Below are 6,369 nucleotides of genomic sequence, written 5' to 3'. Positions count from 1 at the left end.
AACTTGAATACGTGTTTGTAACATCACTTTCTCAATTATTTGTCCTCTTTTAGGAGTGGGAATGCCAGATGAATCCAGAATTTATTTCTAGGCTCATTAATTCATAGGATTAAAGGGATGGGTGAAGAAAAAAGAAATCATCAAGACACACCCATCCAACACTTGACTCCCTGTATTAGTTAGAAAACTTTTAGACAGAAACTGAACCTGAACAGGCTTATGTTACCAGGGAACTTACTAGTTCTGGACTGGAAGAGTCATAGGTAGTTCTGGCTTCAGATAGGCTCAGTTAGATCCAGGACTGGGGTGATATCACATCACCGAATACGCAACATCTCTCTTCTTCCAGCAGCAACTCTGGCTACTTCCTTCCAGATTCACAGAGATGGGGAAAGAGAGGATTTCTTTCCCCCCCCTCCCAAACCCTGGCCAACACCTCCTAGCCTCTCACTGGTTCTGTTTGGGTCAAACGTGCATCTCTGGAGCCAGTCATGGGGGGGCAGGGAGTGGCAGACAGACTGGTCACCTGAGCAGAAGCTGGAGGTGGGGTTGTATTCCCCCCCACCCCAAACCCTGGCCAACACCTCCTAGCCTCTCACTGGTTCTGTTTGGGTCAAACGTGCATCTCTGGAGCCAGTCATGGGGGGCAGGGAGTGGCAGACAGACTGGTCACCTGAGCAGAAGCTGGAGGTGGGGTTGTATTTGTTTCCTAGGGCTGCTGTGACAAAGTGCCACAAACTGGGTGGCTTAAAACAACAGAAACGTATTCTCTCACAGTGATTAAGTCAGAAGCTGGATCGAGGTGTCAGCAGCTCCCTCTGAAGGCTCTGGAGAAGACTCTTTTCTGCCTTTTCCTCCGTTCTGGCAGCTGCTGCCCTCTTTGGAGCTCCTTGGCTTGTGGCTGCATCACGCCAGTCTCTGCCTCCATCTTCACATGGTTATCTTCCCTCTGTGTGTCTCCTCTGTGTCTCTACTAAATTTCCCTCATTTTATGAGGACCCTAGTTATTTGACTGAGGGCCCACCCCAATTTAGTATGATGATCTCATCTTGACTTGATTACATCTGGAAAGATCTTTTTTCCAAATAGTCACATTCACAGGTTCCAGGTAGACATGAAGTTTATGGGGATACTATTCAGTTCAGTTCAGGGATCAGTCACCCAAATCATGTGGCTGAGAGGGGGAGAGGTAGATGCCCCAAAGGCAGGTCAGGGTACCCTCGGCAGGAGAAGAGGAACCAGATGCTGGGAGTCACTCAGCACAGTTCCTGTTGCAAAGTCCCAGCCATGTGCGTGTCCAGCTGCTTGCATGCCCCCACAGATGGGGGTGTCACCACTGAGCCAGGCAGCCTGTTGCTCAGGGAGGCAGGTGCTCTGCAGTGGGGACTCTGCCCTGATGTGCACCACTGGTTTTATTTGCTGTTTTGCTCATGATTTGATCAAGGATCATGGGGTTCCCTGGCACAAAGCTGAGCTAAGAGCAGCTGCAGGAGGGAGGGGTGGGGGTGCCTGTGAGGTACATAGACAGGAGGTGAGCCAGCCAGGAGGAAGGGCCCAGGAAGTGCATAGCACATGAAGATAGGAGACCCAGGTCTCAGTTCTGCCTCAGCTGCTGTGCTAGTTTTGTGACCTTCGGCAAGTGACTTCACCTCTCTGAGCTTCAGTTTCCTCATCCTTAAAATGGGGGCAGCAAAAGTCCTCACCTCAAAGGGTTACTGGGAAACATTATGAAGACACTGGATGGGAAACCACTTTCTAAGCTGCAAAGGGCAGCGCCCCCATATAAAGTAGGAATCTGCCAAAACTTTTCCCCCAGAAGCTGGCAGGGCTTCCCACCCCACCCAAGGGCTGTACCCAGCTCCTACTCTGACCCAGACTCAGTTTCTGTATTTGTTCATTTAACTTTCCAGCTCAAATATTTTCTCATCTGTGTCATACGAGGAAGATGGAATTTTGATGTCAGACACAAAGTTTTCACAGAGCCAACCTTCGAGAGAGTTTCCAGACCCTCACGTGCTGGGTCCCATCCAGGACAGAAAATAATTTATCGTGGATGAGTTGGCATGTGGTTTTGGAACTTTTCCTGCTCATGAAAGTTTGAAGTGGAAAAGCTGACATTCTGCTTTTAATTGATCCTCACAAGATGAGAAAAACTCCCAAGTAGGTTGTTATACTGAAAATCTCCTATTCTAAAAGAAATTAAATAACTTAAAACAAATTCAGGTCTTAAAAATTATTTTGTTTAACATAATGAATGATGGCACATCAAAATATACTAATTTCAAAATTATAGTGCACTCTAATTTATTTAGTTTTGCTTTGCATTAAAATTGTATTGAAATTTAAAACATTTGTTGGCTCAATTTAGGTCTTCTTAAATGATCTAGCTAACACACTCTTTCTTAATAATAGCATGACCTCTTTTTTTGTTATTAAAATATTTGAGTCTTTAATGATTGTTTTTGTACATTAAATCAACAGCTTTTGTACTGTGTGTGTGTGTTAGTGGATTTGACACTACGAAGTTGCTAAATTCTTCCAGATTTGGGATCCAATGCCATCCTGACTCTTCTGGTTTGACAGGTTGGGTTGGTGGTTACTAAGATATGATCCCAAAAGCTCTTTTTGTTGCATGTTATTCTTGTGATAGTAAATACTATTTATCTTTAAGCTGATCAGTAGAATTTCAACATCTAAAGCAACAAAGAGGTTTTTTCTAAACCCCCAAGGTACGTCTAGAAGTTGAATAACATGCCTTCTTAGTTTTGATGATTAGTTTAATAGAAACCTACCAATTATATATGACACACAGTCTTAGGGACACCAGAAATAACACTAAAGTGGGCATTTGTCTTTTGGACTTTCCAAAAGCCAAAGCTAGACCTAGTGCCAAACAGCTGTTTTGGTCTGAATACCATAGCCAACACCAACCTTGGATGTATGTGAATTTTCTGCTCTGAATATTCATCAAAAAATTAACAATGTTTATCTCTATGTAGTGGAATGAGAGGGAATTTTAATTTGATTGCTTATGCCTTTCTGTATTGTCAAAAAATTCCACAATAAACATATATAAATTTGTAATGAAAATTTAAAAGAATATCAACAAAATTACTATAAACAATAAAGTCAAAGTGAAGTTGTAATAGATAATTGTTCAGCAAATATCTGCTCCCTCCCCACTCTCAGGGGGTATACTTGCCCGCCTCACTGATGGTGACTGTGGTCACATGACTTGCTCCAGCCAATAAGATGGGGAGGAAGCCACACTGTGCCCTTCCCAGCCTAGACATTAAGAGACACCTAAAGCTTGGGTCCTGGAATGAGAAACCTGGAACAGACCTGAATCTGACCTGCAGCCCAAAGCAAAGCTGCCCCAGCCAGCTGGCCTATCTGAAAGTGAGAAACTCACACCAATCAAGAGTCTGGAGTTGTCTGTTAATGCAGCAAGTGCTAACTAATACAGAATCCAACCAAGTGGGAAGTGTTTTTACCTCACCCACTGAGTAGACTCTTGCCACACCTGAAAGCCCTAAATTTAAAAATTTGTCATAATCCAGTTCTGTTTTCAAAAATGAAAAACGTTGAAAGACATAGGGAAAAGTAAAACTCACTGATACCCTACCACTCAGACAGAATCCTTAACCACATTTTGGTGTATATCCATGTAACCTCATCTCTGACGGCAGATCAAGCTACTTAGATAGGAAGGTAGCCAAAAGGGAAGCCCATCCTTCCACCTGTTCAGATCAAAAGCCTGGGAGGGGCTGGTCGGCTAGCTCAGTTGCTTACAGCGGGGTGTTGATAACACCAAGCTCAGGGATTCGAAGCCCCATGTCAGCCAACCACCAAAAAAAAGTCTGCCAGCTCTGCAGGACTTGACCTTTTTCATCATTCCCTCCATCCCCACCACTACCACTGCCACCGTCTCTTACCTAGATGGCTGCTATAGCTACCTAACAGGCCTCCCGACCTCTCTCTGCGCCTTAATCTGCTCTCCATACAGCAGCCAGAAGCATCCTTTAAAAATCTGAGTCGGTTCACACCACTCCTCCCAGCTGATCTCCCATGGCTCCCCCTTACTCAGGGGAATACCCATCAGGACCTCGCAGGCCCTCCACGAGCTGCCCACCCTTCCCTCTCCTACTTCATCTGCTCTCAGTCCCCTCCCTGCTCAGTCTGCCCACATTTTCGCTGTTCCTCTGACATGCTGCCTGCGCCCGTGGCTCTCTTTGTGCCCTTTGCTAGGAAAGTGCACGCGCCTGATACTTGATGGCTCACTCCCTCGCTTCCTTCCGTTATTCAAAAGTCATCTTCTCAGGAAGGACTTCCCTGGCTACGTTAGCTCAAAGTTCCCACTCACATGAGCTCGCATACAGGCACACGCATGCACGCACTTGTACACATGCACGCACACATAAGATACCCTCCTCCTGTTCTGCTTTATTTTTTTTATTTTTTTATTTTTTTGTCTTTTGTCTTTTTCTGTGTCCGGCAACGGATCGCAACCCTCAGTGTATTTTTTATTTTTTTTATTTTTTTATTTTTTTGTCTTTTGTCTTTTTCCGTGTCCGGCAACGGATCGCAACCCTCAGTGTTGCCCCCGTACTGGACCGGGGACCGGCAACGGGATCGCAACCCTCGGTGCTGCTCCCGCGCCTCGCTCAGCCAGTGAGCGGGAACCGGTCTGTATGTGGGATCCGAACCCTCGGGCGGGAGCGCCACCGCTCTTCAATAGTGCGCCACCGGGCCGGCCCCCTGTTCTGCTTTATTGTTTCTCCTTGGCCTCTCTGACATACTACATAGCTAACTTATTTTGTTAATTTATGATCCATGTCGCCCACTAGAATATAAGTTCCACAAGAGCAAGGCATTTTGCCTGTTAACTGCTGTACTCCCTGTGTTTAGTTAGAATAGTGCCTGGCACATAAGTAGACATTCAATAATATTTGTTAAAGGGCTGGCCAGTTAGCTCAGTTGGTTAGAGCATGGTGCTGATAACAATAAGGTCAAGGGTTTGAATCCCAGTACCAGCCAGCCACCAAAAGAAAAAAAAAAAAAAAAGGAAGAATAAATATTTGTTGAATAAATGAATGAATGACTGAATGTAAAGTGCCTGGGATGTTGCAGATACGTAATAAAGGGCAATCATTAACACCAAGGAGGATAAAGAAAGATGCTTTCTTCTTCTTTCATTGTAGATGTTGTAAAAAAGTTGATAAAAGTTTAAAATGGAGTTTAACTATATTCTGTAAAGGCATTAAGGCAACTGTTAGAAGAACAGTTAACCAATTTTTAAGAATTAGATGACAGGAAGAAGGAGCAGTGGAGGAAATAATATGTGAACAAAATTCCTCATCGTTTGTCGCTCAACATAGATAATTTAAGAAACAGCACGCTACGTTTATTTCTTCACGCAGAGGCTTCAACGTTTTGGGCGCTGGTTCCACAAATCTATTCTATTTGTCCCAGAAAGTGCTTTAAAATTTTTGAGTTCGTTGCCATCCTTTGAAATTTGAGATATTTCACGTATAACTTCGTGTTTCTTGCTTCTCTTAAAAAAGGTATGTCCGTGGTGGGTCTGCATCCTGCAATCTGGCCACCAGGTGGCGCAGTTACCACTACTTTCTTAATACGTGGCTTTTCACTCCTGGTGTAAACGTGTAGTGCTAACAACATAAAAAATAGAAAACAAAACATTCTAGCAATTGTAGTATCAAGGCAGTAGGACCTGGACTATTGGAAGGACTGGAAAAGAGATTAGCTCCCCATTTAGAACTTTTTACACTGTATGTGTGTTCATGTGAGTTCTGTACACGTGTCTTGCTTCTACAATGAAGGGACTAGCTAAGTAACGAATCACTTAAAAATACATTTTTTACTTTAGAAAACACTGAAAATTATAAAAATTAAAAATANAGATTTATTTTTATTTTTTTTAAAGGAGAGTGACATTGAATAAGCCCGGGGCCAGTCCCCCGCTGGGGAGGGAGGAGCCAGGGCAGAGGGCAGAGTGCAAAGGGCAGATGGCAGATGGCAGCTGCAGGCCGAATGTTCTCCTGCCCTGAGCCCCAGCCTGAGTTCTCCTGTCATTGCGTCCAGAAGCCAGCTGGAATAGCCAAACCATGGAGCTAAGAAGGGGCTAGTCACAGGGCAGGCTCTGGTGACAACCTTAGTGGTCTCCCAGGCTCGGCAGGAGGGTTTCTTCAAAATATCATCAGGTGGAAACATCAGGGCACATGAATTTCAATTTTTCTGCATAGGAGAGACCTCTATCCAAATCACTCCTAGAAGTCAGGATCAAGTGTAATTAACTTGAATACGTGTTTGTAACATCACTTTCTCAATTATTTGTCCTCTTTTAGGAGT

This window comes from Galeopterus variegatus, unplaced genomic scaffold (assembly GCF_000696425.1).
Source record: "Galeopterus variegatus unplaced genomic scaffold, G_variegatus-3.0.2 Scaffold12535, whole genome shotgun sequence".
In the NCBI taxonomy this organism is placed as follows: domain Eukaryota; kingdom Metazoa; phylum Chordata; class Mammalia; order Dermoptera; family Cynocephalidae; genus Galeopterus; species Galeopterus variegatus.
This window is presented reverse-complemented; position numbering follows the sequence as displayed.